This window comes from Gossypium arboreum, chromosome 6 (assembly GCF_025698485.1).
Source record: "Gossypium arboreum isolate Shixiya-1 chromosome 6, ASM2569848v2, whole genome shotgun sequence".
Lineage (NCBI taxonomy): Eukaryota > Viridiplantae > Streptophyta > Magnoliopsida > Malvales > Malvaceae > Gossypium > Gossypium arboreum.
Genome location: NC_069075.1, coordinates 57,423,542 through 57,444,102, shown reverse-complemented (window position 1 = coordinate 57,444,102; position 20,561 = coordinate 57,423,542). Strand labels below are relative to the sequence as shown.

The 20,561-nt window shown below is 35.8% G+C and overlaps 1 pseudogene; it reads right to left on the bottom strand.

The window, feature by feature from the left end:
* Positions 1-10,090: 10,090 nt before the first annotated feature.
* On the bottom strand, positions 10,091-16,308 carry LOC108485312 (cysteine-rich receptor-like protein kinase 29; annotated as a pseudogene).
* Positions 16,309-20,561: the final 4,253 nt, after the last annotated feature.

Genomic DNA, 20,561 nt, shown 5'->3' with positions numbered 1-20,561 from the left:
CGCACAAGTCCTATTTGATAAAATTCACTTACAATTAACAAAATCCAAACATGAAATTTTCACACATGCATATGTACATATAATGAGCATCAACTATGACGGTTAATTATTTTTATGACTCGGTTTAGCGGTCCCGAAACCACTTTCCGACTAGGGTCAATTTAGGGCTGTCACAAAATATTATAAATAAGATGTATTAACATATTTAAATTATTTTTTTACTCCTAATTTAAATTAATTTGTTTTATTTTAAGTTGGTATGTTATTATTATTAATCTCAAACCATATACTGCACTATTTATTGGATGTTATTTTTATAGGCACAGTTGTATACTAAATAAGTGGTTTCCAAAACATGCATTGCATAGGATATTCTCTTTTAAATCCGATGCTTATAACTGTGGGGTGTTAACGCTTGACATTGTTGGTGGCAAAACCAACACCAGCTTCTATAATCTTGTAAGTGCTAAGAACCTTTTAATTTATGTAGGCCAACATGAAATTTCATTTTGATGATATAATTTCCTATGAAGTGATAAAGCACCAATGTTGGGATCATTACAGGCTTGGAGATATTGGACAGGCTGGAGATAATGGATTCGACTTTAAGAGATTCTTATGTGAGTGATGAAGTCATTAGGTGCATTCAGATTGGTTTGCTATGCGTCCAACAAAATCCAAAGTCAAGGCTGACGATGGCTAGAATTATTTTCATGCTTAGCAGTTCTGCTTTTACTTTACCAGCACCGCAACAACCTGCCTTCAATTTCGGAACAAAGACAAGAGGAAACACCTCGGGATCAGAGATGGGATGGGTTCAATCAATAAGGAGGTTCCAATGCTCATTGATGTATCTATCACCGAATTTTACCCTCAGTAGCAAGTTGAGTCCATTCTTTTGAAAAGAAAATTGATGTAAACTATTCTACAATCAATTCTATGGAAAGGTTCTAATTTGAAGCTTCTTAGTTAATTATTACTGCATTTATTTATACTAAAGAAGCACTGAATATCTAGACAAAGATAAAGAAAATAAGCAATGCAAGTACTAAGTACCGTTTACGAACTTCATCGAGGACTTAGTTTAGAAATTGAAGCCTCATTGGCAAAGACTTGAATGGCTTCTCCTTTAGATTGATTAAAGAGTGATACTGTTGAAGGTTGGTCAACATGCAGCACCAAGGAGCTGGCCAAGCGCACCGAGCCATGCAGAACAGCAGAACCAAGTAAAGCTATTGTCATTTAGTTCTTTTTGATTCATTTTGTTGGTGTAATGTAATCTTGTTCATTTTGAACTATGTTAGTTTGATGATTGATGTAATTAGGTAGTGATTGAGCTGAAAATCAGCTCTGTTTTGTTGTACAAGTTAATTTACCAAGTTTCAATGAGTTATAGTGGTGTTAGGTGATAGTTTAGGTAAAATTTGCTTGTAGTGTTTGACTTATCCTTGATATATGTAATGGCACTATGCCAATATTGAATGTATGAATGAAATTCATCAGAATTCTTCCATATACACTCTCCATTTTTCGTTGCTTTTAAAATTCTGTTCAAATTACTGTTCGTTTCTTCTGTAAGTCACAAGCCTTGTTGCTCAAGATTCTGCTAAACTTGCATGTTCCATCCTCTCAACACCAACAGTTGGTATCAGAGCTTTTGTCTTAGTGGACCTATCATTGTATACCTTTAAAATCGATGACTTCATCAGGCTTTTCTCCTGCAGCACACCAGTTTTCAATGGTGAAGGGTTTCACATTTGGATAGTCAAGATGAGGACCTACCTGCAGGCATTTGACCTATGGAAGGTTGTAAACTTAGATGCTAAGCCAGTTCCACTCAGAACCAATCCCACAGTGGCTCAAATCAAGCAACATGCAGATGAGAGGACTAAGAGGCACAAAGCCATGTCCTACATTCAAAACTGTGTGTCAGATGTGATCTTCACAAGGATCATGGTCTATGATACACCAAAGCAGGCCTGGGACAAATTGAAAGAGGAGTTTCGAGGGACTGAGAGAACAAGGAAACAGCAGCTTCTGAACTTGAGAAGGGACTTCGAGAACTTGAAAATGAAGGAGGAAGAAACTGTCAAGCAGTACTCAGACAGATTATGGCTGTGGTAAACAGCATAAGGTTTCTTGGAGAGCAGTTCAGTGAAGCAAGGATAGTGGAGAAAGTGATCTCTACCTTACCTGAGAGGTATGAGGAAAAAATATCCTCTCTCGAGGACTCAAAGGACCTGGCCAGCATCTCCTTAACAGAGCTGAACAATGGTCTTTATGCACAAGAGAAAAGAAGAGCTAGCAGACTGGAGGAGCACCAAGAGGGTGCCTTTCAAGCCAAAACCAAGCCTACCTCGAGCTCCTCTGCCTACAAAGGCAAAAAGATTTGGAGATACAAGCCTGAGTCAGATGCTCCAAGAAGATTGGATAAACCATGCAGGCATTGCAAGAGGCCCGGTCATCCAGAGGCCAAATGCTGGTTTAGGCCAAATGTGCAGTGTCAATACTGCAAAAAGATTGGCCATGTTGAAAAGGTTTGTAAAGAAAAAGGCAGACCAAGATAGAAACAATAACAGCCAAGGGCTAAAGCTCAAGTAGCTTAAGAAGGTAGTGACCATAAGGAGTAGGTCTTTGCAGTCTCTTACTTAGCTGCTCAAGAGAAGGTCTTTAATGGGTGGCTCCTAGACAGTGGTTGTACCAACCACATGACATCAGATGCTGCCATTTTTAAGTCATTAGACAGAAGCTGCAAAACCAAAGTAAAAGTTGGAAATGGTCATTTTATCAAGGCTGAAGGTAAAGGAGATGTAATGATTTGGACTCCTACAGGTAACAAACTTATTTCAAATGTTCTTTTGCTACCTGAAATTGACAGAAAACTGCTCAGCATAGCTCAGTTGCTGAAGAAGGGCTATTCAGTTGTGTTGAAAGGCAATAAGTGCAAAATCAGTGATCCAACTGGATCCATGCTCATGACAGTGACCATGATAGATAAAAGCTTTGTTGTTGACTGGAAAAAGCCTCAAACTCAGCTTATACAACTTCTGTTGGTGAATCCAAACTTTGGCACCAAAGACTTGGACATGCCAACTACAGATCCATGTACCAGTTAAGCAAGGAGGATTTGGTTGAAAACTTTATCAACTCAGGTGAAAAGGAAGATGTCTATGAAGTATGTCGGCTAGGAAAGCAGGCCAGACTGCCATTTTCTTCAAGCAAAGCCTGGAGAGCCTCAGAAAGGCTGCAGCTAGTGCACACTGATGTGTGTGGCCCTATGAAGACTTAGTCATTAAATGGCAGCAAGTATTTCATCTTGTTTATTGATGATCATTCGAGATTCTGTTGGATATACTTCTTGAAGAAAAAGTCTGAGGTAGCCTCAGTGTTTTGGAAGTTTAAGGCTGCTGCTAAAACTGAGACAGGCTGCAAGATCAAGACTCTAAGGTCTGATAATGGAACTGAGTATACCTCAGCTCAGTTTCAAGCTTTCTGTGATGAAACAGAAATCAAACACCAATTCACCAACACTTACACACTTCAACAGAATGGCGTAAGTGAAAGAAAAAATAAGAGCTTAATGGATATGGCTAGATGTCTACTGTTTGAGAAAAATTTGCCCAAAACCTTATGGGCTGAGGCAGTCAACACTGCAGTGTACATTCAGAACAGGCTTCCAACCAAGGCATTGGCTCACAAAACACCTTTTGAATCCTGGTTCGGGTTCAAGCGATCACTGGCTCATCTGAAGGTCTTTGGTTGTATACACTATGCACTTGTCCCAGCTATGAAGAGTGACAAGCAGGCTAAGAAAGCTCAGCCTAGCATTCTAGTAGGATATAGCCTAGTTAAAAGGTGCTACAAGATCCTTGATCCTTCAACAAACAAGGTGCTAGTTAGCAGGGATGTAGTGTTTAATGAGAAGCCAAGCTGGAATTGGGACAAGAATGAGCCAGAAGTAGTTTATGAAGACCTTGTAGCTGATCAGACTGAAGCTGATCAAAATGGTCCAGAAATGGACATTGATGATGAACCAGTTAGGGGCACTAGATCATTAGTTGAAGTTTATGAAAGAGCTCAAGTAGCAATACTTGAACCAAGTAGTTTTGAAGAGGCTGAAGCACATCAAGGCTGGAAACAGGCTATGGCTGATGATATTGCCATGATCGAGAAGAGCCAAACATGGGAATTAGTTGCAAGACCAGCCAACAGGAAGATCATTGGGGTGAAATGGGTCTATCGAGCCAAGCATAATGCTGATGGAAGCTTAAACAAACTCAAAGCAAGGCTGGTTGTGAAGGGGTTTAGCCAAAAGTATGGTTTGGACTATTTGGAGACATTTGCACCAGTGGCCAGGCTTGACACCATCAGGCTGTTGGTTGCCTTAACAGCACAGATGCATTGGAAGATCCATCAGCTCGATGTGAAGTCTACTTTTCTCAATGGTTTTCTAAAAGAAGAGATATATATTGAGCAACCTCAAGGCTTTGAAGTAGCTGAGAAAGAACACATGATACAGCAGAATTGATGGCTACCTAGCTAGCATTGGATTTGAGAGGAGTATCAGTGAGCCTACTTTGTATGTCAAGAAAGAAGGAGCTGAAACTCAGCTTATAGTGCCCTTATATGTTGATGATCTGCTATTGACAGGAAGAGATCAAGCAATGCTGGCAGATTTCAAGGCTAAAATGGAATTAAAGTTTGAAATGTCTGATCTGGGACAAATGTCATATTTTCTTGGCATGGAGGTGTCACAAACTCAAGAGGGATTCTTTCTAAGCCAGAAAGCATTTGCTATGAAGATCTTGAACAAGTTATCAATGCAGAATTGCAAAGCAACAAGTATACCAGTTGCTGATGGAAAGAAATTAACAAGCCAAAGCAATTTTGACAAGGTTTGGAGACAACCTATAGAAGTCTAGTTGGATGTTTGCTGTATTTAGCTACCACCAGACTAGATATTATGTTTGCTATGAGTTTTCTCTCAAGGTTCATGCATTGTTGTAATGAGGACCATTTTCGAGCAGCAAAAAGAGTGCTCAGGTACATCAAAGGTACCCTGAGTTATGGAATGCTATATAGCAAGACTGAAAAGCTAAGATTAGTTGGATATACTGATAGTGACTGGGCTGGTTCAAAAGATGACATGAAGAGTACTTCAGGGTATGCCTTTACCCTTGGTTCGGCCATTTTCTGTTGGAGTTCTAAGAAGCAAAGTGTGGTTGCTCAGTCAACTACTGAAGCTGAATATGTAGCAGCTGCTGGCGCTATGAACCAAACCATATGGCTAAGAAAGATCTTAGCTGACTTGAATCTACATCAAGAGGAAGCAACAGAGATCTATTGTGACAACCAATCTATTGTGATAAAGAATCCAGTTTTTCATGGTAGGACAAAACATTTCAGCATTAAGCTTCATGTTATGAGAGAAATGGAGCAAGCACATGAGGTGAAACTGATTCATTGCAGTTGTAACACCCCTAACCTGTATCCGTCGCTGAATTAGGGTTTTGAGGTATTACCGGTCATATCACAGTTCATACAGACATTCATTACAATTCACAATTCAAAATTTCATCTAACATATATCAAAACAAATTATATAAATATACAAAACATATAACAAATCATCTATTTCATTAATTGAAATAGTAACCGATCATTATATGGTTTTAGCATAGGTATAAATTATACATCAAACTAGGGGTGAGCGTTCGATCGAATCGAATGAAAAAATTTCGAGTTAATCTAATTTGATTTGAAATTTTCTCGAATCGAGTCGAGTGAGATGGAATTTGAGTCGAATTGAATCGAATATATTTGTTTGAGTTAAATTTTAAAAAATAATTTTAGGTCCTTGTAACCACTGTCACCCATCATAATAAAATTTGTCCACCTTAATTAAAATTTTATTAATTTTATCACCTCATAATTTATTTATTAAACTTTTATATACGGGTTAGCTTCTTTGCTTGCTTAGTTGTTTCAATTATCTTTAGATTCTTATCACTATGTGTTTTAGAATTAAAAATATATTAAATGTAAAAATGTGATTTTTAATAAAAGTTATTTTAAAGATAAAATGTGAAATTGATACCAATATAAAATTTTAACATGAATATTTAATGGCATAATCAATAATTCAATTTTAATATAAATATTCAATATGACTAAACAATTCAATAATATAAATAATATAAAATGTGAAATTTAATTTAATAATATAAATAGTAGATATAAATAAAATTATTACTATTTATGTTTAGTGTTTTTTTTGATAATTTTGATTTTTGTTTGAGAGTAAAGGGTGAGAAGTAAAATTTAGGGGAAAATAAAAAGTTTTGGGGGATAAAGGTTTAAAGGAAAGTAAATAGGGGGAGTAAAATTTTGGAGGGTGAATATTAAAAAATTGAGGGGGGGAATGGATTTGGGGTAGATGGGAGGTGGGATTGAAAGGAAGTAAAAATTTTAAGGGGAAAGTGAGAGGGAGTAAAAATTATGGGGGGAAATAAAAAGTTTTGAGGGTTTTGGGGAGCAAAATTTTGAGAAAAAGTAAATGGGAGAGTAAAATTTTAGTGGGAAATGGATTTTGGGTAGATTAGGGGGTTGGGATGGAAGGGGAGTAAAAGTTTTGGGGGGAAAGTGGGAAGGAATAAAAGTTTTAAGGGAAAAGTAAAAAGGTTTGGGAGTTTAGGGTAAAAATGTAAAATATTATAGTTTGATATTCAAATTATTCAAATTATTCGAGTTATTCGAATTCGAAAATTCAACTCGATTCGAACTTGAAATTCAAAAAAATAATTCGAGTTGACTCGAATAACTCGATTAACTCGAATAACTCGATTCGTTTAACTCGAAATTCAATTTTTTTTCGATTTTTTCAAGTCGAATCGAGTTTTGCTCACCCTTACATCAAACAAAACAAATTACAAAATTAAACTTATCAATCATTTATGCGGCATTAATATAATAGTCAATATGAATTTACCTATTTCGTACATTAATGCAAATTAAAAACATCCACTCGGATGTATGTGCATATATATATATATATATATATATATATATATATATATATATATATATATATAGCATATCCACATAAAGCATTATGGCAAGTCACATTTACGAATTAAAATACAACCTAACATATAATAGGCATAACCATATTTCACTAAGTTCAAACACAAATCATCATATCACCATTAACCATCTATAGACACAAATAGCAAATTTATTTCATGTTTTAATTCACAAACTAAGAATTATATCTAAACATTATATTAAATTACATATACATGACCAATTTACTTCACGTCTATTTAACTATCAATTTAATCACATAAGATTATACCACACGTAATGACACCTTAACTAAATATACCATTTCATAATTATTTAGCCTAAAATGTTATACACATTATGCTAGCTCGATTAACCAATCATTCATTCATAAAATATACTTCCATCTTACCATAACAAATCGTATCAAACTAGCCATTACACAATCAACCATGTGTTCATCAATTTACCTCATTACCAAGTCATGCTCAGTTCACTAAATAAATTATATTCATACATTTTCATTATAAACTGAATATAAAGATTATTGCACATTCGAATATACATATATATTTATAAATTATTAAACCAATCATAAATATAAAACATATCATATAATATATATACCAAATTAATCAACAACCATGTTTGAATTTAACTGAATATTCTTTATCACCAAATCACATAATAACATCTTAACAAAACATATCAACAAAATTCCCATATACCTTTATCCATGCATGTACCATAGCCGAACCTATCAAACATACATATCCACAATCACCAACCATTTTCAAAGCATATAACACATATAAACATGACTAAAGTTTCATATAATCACTTAACATGTTAACCATTTTCGCATGGCTTAATATATACACAACTTCAAACCTAACTAAACATAACCTAGCTTATACATGCCATAAAAATAGGTTCAAACTTATAATGTACCAAAAACGGTCGATAGTGTGATAGACTTTGCTGACAATTCCCGAGCTCGTAGCTTGACTTCAAAATCTATATAACAGAGTAAACATAACACAAAGAGTAAGCTATCAAAGCTTAGTAAATCATAAGCAAATAAACATCTCATTATCATAATTAACTCATATTAACTAAACGAATTGCATTAACATTATTAACCACCTATGCCGAATACATATATAATCATTTAATGCAATATAAATCAATTTCCAAACCTAATAGTCATAATAACCACACATCCATTTATTCTTTTATGCAATTTAAAATCAACTAATAACATCTCATGTATACATAATACTTAAGTAGTCGAATATACAAATTTCATATATACATATTAAATAACATTTCAATGTTACACAAATTATTCCTTCACAAGCCGAATACACATATCAATATCCATAATTTCTTCATTTGCATTGTACATGATTTACAGCACATAACAATAGTACTTTCTTACCTTATCTTAAATAGATATCAAGTTAACTCATACCTGACCATTTAGCTCGTATTATACAATCCGTACACGATTACCTTTTCCCGATGAACCATTTGGAATTAGATCGGACACTCGGATAATCACATAAATTGTACAATGCCAACGTCCCAGACGTGGTCTTACATGTAACCACATTTCGATGCCACTGTCCCAAATAAGGTCTTACTCGTAAACACACATCAGAATCATAAATCGATGCCATGGACTTACTCGTACACGTATATCGCAATCCTATGTCATGACATATGTATCCTAACTATTCCTAAGGTTCATACGAGGCTTTCGGACATCGTAACTCGGTCGAATCGAACTCAGAAGTGTAGTAGCCACATTTAATCATATCCGACCATAGTATATTTACTTTTTAACATTTCATAACAACATGTAAATATAACATTAAATTACCAATAAACACGTCTATTTACTTATAAACTTACCTCAGACGTCGTAAAACGGGACGGGTTTGCTAGCCGACAACTTTAGTTTTTCCCCAGTCCAAATCCGATTTCTTTGGTTCTTGACCTTGATTTTAGCTTGGAAGACGGCCGAACCTAACTTCTCCTATTTCTTTCCTTTTGTTTATATTCGGCTATGGTGGAAATAATATGAGCACTTTTTTTAATTATCATATATTATAACATATATATTACTTATTATTATTTTACCTTTTTAACCTTAGTTAATAAATTATAAAATCACATATATCATGCCCATTGCCATCCACTTCATTTGATATTGGGCTATTTACTTCTTAAAGGCTTCTATTTTAAAAGCTAAGTGCAAATTATCCCTTTTTAGAAATAACCACCTAATTTTCACTTTACGCGATTAAGTCCTTTTATTTAATCGGACACCTAAACAACAAAATTAAATCACGAAAATTTCAAAAACATAAATTCACACAAAATAAACACTAAAAATAATTTAAAAATATTTTTTTGACTCGGATTCATGGTCCCGAAACCACCGTTCTGATTAAGGTCTAAATCGGGCTGTTACAGCAGTTCAGAGGAGCAAATTGCTGATATTTTTATAAAAGCCCTTAGTGTGACTCGATTCCTTCACTTGAGAGCTGAAATGGGAGTATGCAACATGCTAACTAAGGAGGAGTCTTGAAGGTTGGTCAGCATGCAGCACCAAGTAGCTGGCCAAGCGCACCGAGCCATGAGAACAGCAGAACCAAGTAAAGCTGCTGTCATTTAATTCTTTTTTATTCATTTTGTTGGTGTAATGTAATCTTATTCATTTTGAACTATGTTAGTTTAATGATTGATGTAATTAGGTAGTAATTGAGCTAAAAAGCGTTGTTTTGTTGTACAAGTTAATTTACCAAGTTTCAATGAGTTATAGTGGTGTTAGGTGATAGTTTAGGTAAAATTTGCTTGTAGTGTTTGACTTATGCTTGATATAAGTAATGGCACTATGCCAATATTGAATGTATGAATGAAATTCATCGAATTCTTCCATATACACTCTCCATTTTTCTTTGCTTTTAAAATTCTGTTCAAATTGCTGCTTGTTTCTTCTGCAAGTCACGAGCCTTGCTGCTTAAGATTCTGCTAAACTTGCATGTTCCATCCTCTCAACACCAATAGATACTGAATCAAACTTCTTTTCTTTCTCCCCCGTGGAATGCTTAGAAAATACAGGTCTTGATGGCACTAGCAGTGACATGGAATAGCTACTAAGCATGAGAACCACAGAGGCCATGGTTGGTCTGTAAGCGATATTGTCTTGAACACAAAGCAACCCTAAATGGATACATCCCATTATTTCACTTCATAAGCCATCCCTCAGAATTGGATCTACAACTTCCCAAGCAGTCCGTTCATTCCAGTTTCTTAATGCCTGCAAATGTTTGAGGATATGAACTTAAATTGCCTTGTACCAAGTTCTAATCTAGTAATACCATAAAGGTAGTAAGCTACTTACATAGGTTAGAAGAGAGTCTCCCAGTTCTTGGTTGGTGAAGCTATTGATTTTTTTACCACTAATGATTTCCAAAACCAGCACTCCGAAGCTGTAAACATCAATTTAACCGAATATCGTCCATGTAGTGCACACTCTGGAGCCATGTATCCACTACGGACAAATAAATCTTAATGAATGAATTTAAATGGTAGCTAAAACTATCCTCTAGAAGAAATCTAGTGTGACACCCCTAATGTGACCCTAGTCGAAAAGTGGTTTCGGGACCACAAAATTGAGTCGCAAGAATAATTAAATGTTATATTTTATGCCTATTATAAGTGAAAGTGTATGTGTGAAAATTTCATGTTTTGATTTTGTCTTTTAAATGCGAAATTAATTAGAAAGGACTTATGTGTGAAACTTTGGAAATGTGATAGGTTAAATGGTAGTGGGCAAATAATGCATGGTGGAAAAAAAATGTAGACTTGCATGTCAAATTCCCCACTTTAGAGGAAGTGGTCGGCCATGATGGTATGGGATACAAAATATATGCATTTTGTATTAATATTATAATGACTAAATGGTTTTATAATAGGAAATAAGTATTAGAAAAAAAAGAAGGCCATACATCCTTGCCTTGTTCATGTGAATGTTTGAGAAAGAATGGAGAAAATGCTTTGAGGATTTCTGCAATGGAGCAAGCTCAAAATCTAAGGTAGAACAAAAGGGCTCTTTGATATTTGGCCTTGGTGATTCTAATTGAGGTATGTTTAATTTTATTTCTTGATAATTTATATGAAATTGAGTTAATTGCTAAGCTCCTTTCATAGCCCATGACTCAATTTTTGTTATTGGTTTGAAGTGATGCATTCGGCTATGGGTTGTAGAGTGTCTTGGTGGGTGTTTTGATGTTTTTGTGATGAGGCATGAAGATGGTTGATTTTAAGTGTTTAATAAAAAGGATTGGATGTGAGTGTGTGTGAAATGGCAAATTATGAGTCTCGGTAACTTCATGAAGAGTTCGGCTATTGTGCTTATGTGAATATGTATATGTTGAATGTAGTCTTGGATAAGTAAATTTTGATGTATTAGATTGGTAACATGGTTATGCCGATTGTGAAAATGTGATAAAGGTGCCAATAAATATTTGTTTGATGATATATATATGTATTCGGCAATGGGATAAAATGTGTATTAAGGTAAGTTTCATGGTGATTATGCTTGTGATGTTGGGTTAATATTCGGCATTGAGTAATGTGGGGTAAGGTGATTAATCGGCTATGAAATTAGCTAAATTGAATAGGTATGTTTAATGATATGCTTAGTGTAATGTATAATCTTGTAACTCGGTTTAGTATTGAGATAAAGGTTAGATGTATGATTGGATTTTGGTATGTGTTAAATTGGTTAATCAAAGATTTAGTATGACGAAATGTTAATGAATAACATAATTGGTTTGCACCTTAAATAGTTGAAATAAAGCTTGCCAATTATGATTAAATGTTTAAATTGTAATGGTCATATATAGGTATATATATATATATGCCTTATGTATGTACCATGTACACATAAGGACATTCGCAATATGATTAAATTCATGTATAAGGAAGCATGATAAATTAAGTGACTCCTTGCTTGTGAATGTGAATTAGATATAAATTAAATAAGCATGAAATCGAGTCATGGCATGTTTTATTAAATATGATACATATTGAAATCTATTGTTTTAGATATAGATTAAATGATATGTGATTGCCAAATGTGATTGTTAAGTGAATAATATTAGTTAAGTACTTAAGCAAATCTATTGTTTTACTTAAGCTTAAGAGCAAAGAGGATCAAAGTCGGATAGGGGAAAAGAGAAAGTAAACGAATAGCCATGGATATCTAGTCGTCAACCACTTCCGGGGTAAGTTTTAAGTGATTAAACGTTGAGTAAATTCAATCATAATAGGACATAATGAGTTGATTTAATAAGATATGATGTGGCCATGATATGTCTCAAACTCAAATGGGAAGTTCATAAGTGTTTGGACTTGGAAATTTAAGAGCAAATTGTAATAATTTGCTTAGGACAGCAGCAGTAACGTGATTTTAGAAAATCACTATAAATTGTTGGTGTGGAATTATAGGCTGAATAAAATATGTAATCAAAGATTAATTAGTCTAGTTTCTTATAAAAGAGACCGTGTAAGCAAAGAAATTTCCTATAAAGAGATATTTAAAGTTGTGTGAGAGTGTCAGAATGACTCTGAAATCCCCTGTTCTGTTTTTAGAAAATCATTATAATTTGTACAAAAATGGTTATAAGATAAAATTTATATGCTTAGACTCCTTAATGAGTCTCGTTTCAAATGGTAGCAAATAGAACATATTTTGAATTCTGTACAATGAGAAATTTGATTCGTAGTGAAGAGTGGTCAGATTAGTCAAACAGTGAAACAGGGGAAACTTTAAGAAAAATCTGGTATTGATTGGCCAAACCTAAAATTCTGAAAATTTTATGGATGGAAGATATATGAGTCTATATTCAGGGAAAATTAACGGCAATTGATTTTGAGTTTTGTAGCTCCAGTTATAAATAATTTAGTGACTATTGCTCAGGAAAACAGCTTGTAGTGAATATGTGAATTTGTTGTAAACATTGATGAAACTATTTGAGTTGTTTATAAGCTATTGCTGAAATTGATGTACAAGATAAAGATATGTATATGTGGTAAAGCCGAATGGCTAATGTGAAATATATATAAGATATGTATATGTGGTAAAGCCGAATGGCTAGTGTGAAATATGTATGAGATATGTATATGTGGTAAAGCCGAATGGCTAATGTGAAATATGTATGAGATATGTATCTGTGGTAAAGCCGAATGGCTAATGTGAAATATATATGAGATATGTATATGTGGTAAAGCCGAATGGCTAGTGTGAAATATGTAGGAGATGTGTGTATGTGGTAAAGCCGAATGGCTAATGTGAAATATGTATGAGATATGTATATGTGGTAAAGCCGAATGGATAATGTGAAATATATATGAGATATGTATATGTGGTAAAGCCGAATGGCTAGTGTGAAATATGTATGAGATATGTATATGTGGTAAAGCAGAATGACTAGTGTGAAATATGTAGGAGATGTGTGTATATTGTGGCTGAATGACCAAATGTGAAAGGTGTGTATTATTAGATATTTGACGAGGCAAATGAATTACAAATATGACAGTCGATGTGAATGTTGTAACATGTGATTAAATGTACATGAAACTTGGAAATATATTCCGGGTAAGACCCGATGACTACGTGTGGAGATTATGTCCGGGTAAGACCCAATGACTACGTGTGGAGACTTTGTCCGGGTAAGACCCGATAACTACGTGTGGGGACTATTCGAGCTAAAGGTTTCGCTGAAGATTCGAGTAAAGCATAAGATTATACGACTTCACAGTAACAATTGGTAATAAATACGTTCAATGTGTTAAGTTGGTCAGGTATGTATTTTGAGATTATATTTAAGCTTGATTTGGACTAAATCACAAGTTCGTTATGTGATGCATATGTGAGTAAAGCAATAAGACTGTTCTATGATTATTGTGCATTTGGTCAATGTGGAAAGTTAGGTGAAAATATGTAATGTACCTATGTTTATAAGAGATCACTATCAAGTGAGAATTTATCTGCCTATTATATATGATGAGATGTGCATATTCGGTAAAGGGATGGTATGCCCGAAGGAAGAGTGAAATAAAAATACAAACAACTATGTTATAATTTGATTGTTATCTGTTGACACTGCTTAAAACTTACTAAGCATTGTAATGCTTACTCCGTTTACTTTGTTTCCTCTGTTTTATAGATCTCTTTTGGAAGCTACAGGATCGGGGATCATCAGCAATTAGTCACACTATCACTATCCACTGCTTGTTACTGTTATGTTTTGAATTATTTTATGGCATGTATAGAATAGACCAGTGGCCGAAGAATATTTTGGTTAAGTAGCGTGATGTAAGTTTGAAAAATCACTAAAAATAGTAGGAATGGAATTAAATCATGAATAAATTATGTAATCGAATCTTGATGAGTCTATTTTCATATCAAAGAAACGAAACGACCATATGAGCCGTATTTTGTGAGATGTTTAAGTTTTCCTGAAACAGGGCCAGAACATTTTCTGGATTCCCTGTTCTGAATTTGAAAATTCACCATAAATTAACCAGAGATACTTAGAAGTCATGCCTTATATGTACAGATTCCTTTTTGAGTCTAGTTTCATTAAAAATAAACGGCATATGTATTGGAGCCCTGTACAGGGAGATATATAGGTCGTAATGGATGAAGGTCAGAGTAGTCGAACCCTGAAATAGGGGAGACTTTAAATAATAAACTGTACTAGTTTCAGGAAAAATTTACGGAATCGGTTTTCGAGTTTTGGAACTCGAGATATGATTTTTAAAGTGACTGTGACGCAGTTGGCCAGCTTGTCTGGAAATTTTAAAATGTACTATGTAAGTAAATGAATTAAGTCTATTCACACCTCGTATTCGACTCCGGCAACGGTCTCGGGTACGGGGTGTTACATCTAGTGCTTGGGATCTGAGTTTAAACAACTCAAGTGTAACAAGTAACATATAAAATCTATCGTTTTTAACACTTACAAGGTCTCAACGATTTTGCTTGTAGCAGCTCGAGTTTGATCAGGAACAAGCAATTTTACCATTCCAAAATCTGAGATTTTAGGATTCATCTCTTTGTCTAACAATATGTTAGCTGCTTTTTAAGTCACGATGGATGATCCAGTTAGCTGCTTTTTAAGTCACGATGGATGATCCGATACTGAGAATCTTGGTGAAGATAAAGAAGTCCCCTGGCTATTCCTTCTATAATTTTGTACCTCTTCTCCAAATTTAGTAATAAACGCTTTACTGTATCTACAAAAATTGCAATATCTATGACTTTTAGAATTCAAAATGTTTATACCCATGTAAGATTCACCAATATAACATGGCATGAACTGTATTCTACCAGGACTAGTAACCTAATAAATGAAGAAGAACTCAATAGGTATAGTTTAAAAGGATCCAAACCATACGGAATATAAAGTTGTCAAGGCTTGAGTTAGGCAGAAATTCATAGTTGAGAATTCTTTCTTTTTGTTCCAAGCTAAAACCCAGAAGCCTAACCAAATTCTTGTGTTGAAGCCTTGCCAATAAAATGACTTCATTCCTAAATTCTTGTTGTCCTTGTCCGGAATTTTTTGATAGCCTCTTTATAGCTACTTTTCATCCATCTTCAAGCTGACCCTGAGAATTTGGAACAAATAACAATGATGGAAAGCAATAACTTTTATTTCCATCAAACTAGAGGCTTCAATTCCATATATTCAAACATTCTGTCTTTTTCTCCTTTTGAGATATTGGAAATTTCCATACACCAAATCTGAAATTACCTTATAAACAGAACCAAAACCACCTCGTCCAAGCATGTTTGCATTCGAGAAGTTTTCTATTGCAACTTTTACTGCATTGAAGTCAAATTGCAAGGATTCAACATGGCTCTTGTCATCTGCAGGTTAACAAAGAGACAATTTAAAGAAAGTGTAAAAGGATGCTTAGCTATTGGAAGAAGTATGAAAAAAGAAAATCAAGGACTGACGTACTTTGATTCTCCTGCTTTATTTTCTTGATCCTCTTAAGGACAATAGCAACTGCAAGTATAACAAGTACTGCCACCAAAATGACAATTGGAACAATTATAATAATAATGGTTTTGGATGAACTGCCTCCCCCTACTTCACAAGAAAGAACTTTGTAAGTACTTTTACAGAATATGCCATCTACTTCATAAAACCAACATGCCATCTAGTAGATCCGTACTTACCTTTTTTATTTGTGGAGTTCGCTGACTGTGGCGGAAGACTAATAGGTGGGGGAGGAGGGCTAAAAGGTGAAGGTGGAGATGTAGCATTGTGTTATGGGAATTTAAGAAACGGTTTTGTAGTTAAAGTCTATTAAAAGTAGTTAGGATTATTTGTTAGCTGTTAAAGGTGGTTAAGGGACTGCATGTATTAAATACGTGGGTATTCCTATCTCTTAAGTAAGAAAGAATGAAAGAAGTTGTTTTGATTCAGTTTGTTCTATAATTCAACATTTATCAAGAGCCAAGAAATTTCTGGTGTAGTTTTTTTTTTCTTCTCTACTTTCTTTGGTGTTTTTCATGGCTACTGATCCTGTGCCTGGGGTTGATAAGTCCTGCCCGTCTACTGATTCTCAAAATGCTGCTCCTTCACCTGGTTCTGGCAGCATTGTGTCACCCATGATTCACTCCTTTTCCAAGTATGACACCATCAAACTTACTGAGGCTAATTTTCTTCTCTGGAAACATCAACTTTTGTTCATTCTTGAAGGTTATGATCTTGAAGGATTTGTCCAAGGTACTCTTCCAATTCCCTCTCCTCTTGTTGCTGGAGTCGATGGTCAGTTAATTGATAACCCGTTGTTTCTTGCTCATAAGCAATAAGACAAATTGCTTGCTTTCTGGCTACTGTCCACAGTTTCGGATGAGGTTCTAGTTCATCTTACAACAACTAAAACTAGTTTTGATATTTGGTCTACTATTGAGAAACGGTTTGGAGTTAAATCTAATCTAAAGGTTTCAAGAATGCGTCATGAATTGTATTCTCTCAAGAAGGCGAATCTCACAGTTAAGGAATATTTGGCAAAGGTAAAATGTTTGAGTGACAGTCTTGCTGCTGCTGAAAGTGTAGTTACTGAGCAAGAGCAAGTTAGCATTATCTTGGCTGGACTCTCGCTAGAGTTTGAGTCTATTCGTGTGATTGCTTGAGCTAGTCCTATGTCTCTCGATCTTCTAACTGAAATGCTTCTTGATTGTGAGGCACGCTAGATAGAATTGTTAGCAAACATACCTATGCAGGCTAATGTGTCTTCCTATTCCAAGAATTCTCATCACTCGAAAAAATAATGGTGATTCAAATGGTTATACTCAAGATTTTAGACAAGGCAGTAGAGGACATGATAGGAGTTGGTCTCGTGGTAGGTATCGTGGCAATGGTAGGGGTGGTCGCGTTCCAAACCCCAGTGTCAACTATGTGGTAAAGTTGGACATGTGGTTCAATCATGCTATCACCGGTTTGATGAGAATTTTTCTGGAGTGGAGTCTAACGACTCAAAAACTGTCAATTACCATCGTTATAAGAAGCAGTCTTCTTCTTCTTGTTGCAGCTCCCTTTCACAACCATCTCCTTCCTCAGTTCCACAGCCTTCCCGATCTTCTTCAGATTCTTCAGCTCAAGCTTGGTATCCTGATTCTAGAGCCACAAATCACATCACTCCTGATGTAACCAATCTCTCTATTGTCTCTCCTTACACAGGTATAGATCGGGTCTCTATGGGCAATGGTGAGCATGTTTCTATAGCACATGTAGGCTTTTCTTCTATGTTGGCTGGTTCAAGGGTTCTACATCTTAAAAATGTGCTTCATGTGCCTACTGTTTGGAAGAACCTATTATCTGTTGGACAGTTTGCTATGGACAATTCAGTTTATTTTGAATTTCACCCCTATATGTGTTTTGTGAAGGATATTCAGACAGGGATGATTCTTCTCGTGGGCCACATGCATAAAGGCCTCTACCAGTTTGATGTCTCCTAGGATGGTTCTTCCAAGATGGTGCTACCCAACTCTATGTCTATGTATCAAGCTCAGCTCTCTTCCACACCTCTGTTGTGGCATAATCGGTTCGGTCATCCGTGCAATAACACCCTTGTTCGAGTATTAAAGAATTGTAATGTTTCTTTTCAGCATAATGGTTTGCCAAGTGTGTGTACAGCTTGTCAACTCGGAAAATCTCATAGAATTCCATTTAGTGCGTCAAAAATAGTCTATTTTGTTCCATTTGAGCTTGTTGTGTCTGATGTTTGGGGACCCGCTCATGTCAAGTCAAATGGTTTCTGCTACTATGTGTCTTTTGTTGATATGCACAGTAGATACACCTGGTTGTATTTCATAAAGGTTAAGTCTGAAGTGTTGAACTGCTTTCTTCATTTTCAACAAATGATTCAAGCACAGTTTGGTTATCTATAAAAATGCTTCAAAACGATTGGGGGGTGAATATCGCTCTCTGTCCACTGAATTGTTCAAACGTGGTATCTAACATAGAATTATATGTCCCCACACCTCAAAACAAAATGGTGTGGCTGAACGGAGACACCGACAAGTTGTTGACATGGGCTTAACTCTTCTGGCTCAAGCATCAATGCCTCTAGAATTCTGGTCTTCTTCATTTTCTCATACAGTCCATGTAATCAACAGGCTACCTACACTTGTTCTCCAAGGCATTAGTCCCTATGAAAAACTGTATAAAGAGTTGCCTGACTACTCTCGTTTGCGAGTTTTTGGTTGTGCCTGTTTTCCTTACTTGTGGCCATATAATCAACACAAACTTTAGTTTAGGTCCAAGTGTTGTACGTTTCTTGGTTTTGGGACGAATCACAAAGGCTATAAGTGCCTAGATGACACTGGTCGTGTGTTTGTGTCTCGCCATGTTGTCTTCGATGAGACTCAGTTCCTGTTTTAGCAAGGGTGTTCTTCTCGAACTCTAGCTTGTCCCAAGGAGCAACCTCGTCAACAGTCTCATATTCCTGTTGTTACAGTGCCAACTTCTAACTCTCATTTTGGTTCTGAAGCTGGCCCAACCACCTCATCTTCAATCGCACCTCCTACATCAGTTCCTTCTAACCACAGTTCTCATGTTGATCGTGTGTCTTCCTCTCTTCCAGCTTCTGAATCCTCACCTTCTTCTTCTCCCATCAGGCCAGCTGTGAATAATCATCCAATGCAGACTCGGTCTAAATGTGGCATTTATAAACCTAAAGTGTTCTCATCAGTGGTGGCTGTGAAGGAACCAGCTTCTATACATGAAGCTTTTCAGAGTCTTGAGTGGTCAACTGCTGCCCAAGCTGAATATCAAGCCTTGCTTGTGAATCGTACATGGGACCTTATGCCCTTACCTGCAGGCAAAAGAGCCGTAGGGTGTAAGTGGATATTCAAAGTGAAGAAGAATGCTGATGGTTCCATAGCACGATACAAGGGTCGGTTAGTGGTAAAAGGCTATCTCCAAGAATCCGGTATTGATTTTCAAGAGACTTTTAGTCCGGTGGTGAAGCCTACAACAATTCGGGTGGTTCTGTCAATAGCATTATCCATGGGATGGTCTCTAAGGCAAGTAGATGTCAATAACGAGTTCCTTAATGGTGATTTAAATGAGGACATATACATGGTGCAACCACCAGGTTTTGAACAAGTAGGGGTTAATGGCCAGCAGCTGGTGTGCAAGTTAAAGAAAGCATTGTATAGGATTAACCAAGCTCCTCGAGCTTGGTTTCACAACCTGAGGGAGTTTCTCTTAACTAGTCAGTTTGACATATCAAAGGCTGATAATTCTCTTTTTATCAGAAAGTCTAAGGATCAGCTGTTGTACGTACTGGTGTATGTAGACGACATCATAGCACAGGGTCTGATTCAGGTGCTATAAACCAGTTTGTCAAGGATCTTGATCGACAATTTTCTTTAAAGGATTTAGGGAAGTTGAGTTATTTTTTAGGCATTGAGGTTCATTATACCTCAGATGGGCTGGTTCTCAATCAGAAGAAATATATTCAAGATCTTCTTAAGAAGGCTTCTATGGAAAAGTCTAACAGCTCTCCTACACTAATGGTGTCTACTTGTCGACTGTCAGCTCATGAAGGAAGGTCGGTTGACGATGAGACCCTTTTTCAAAGTTTAGTAGGGGCTCTCCAGTATGTGGTAATCACTCGACCGGATATTGCTTTTTTAGTAAACAAAGTCTGCCAGTATATGCACTGACCCTTAGATACGCATTTTAAAGCAGTGAAAAGAATTTTGAGGTATTTGCAAGGCACACTAGACTATGGTCTGCATTTTCATCGAACATCTAAGTTTGTTCTTGAAGGCTACTCGGATTCAAGCTGGGGGTCTGATGTTGATAACCGGAGATCCACCTCGGGTTATTGTATTTTTCTTGGAAGGAATCCAATCTTTTGGAGCTCTCGCAAATAGCAAGTTGTGTCCCGTTCGA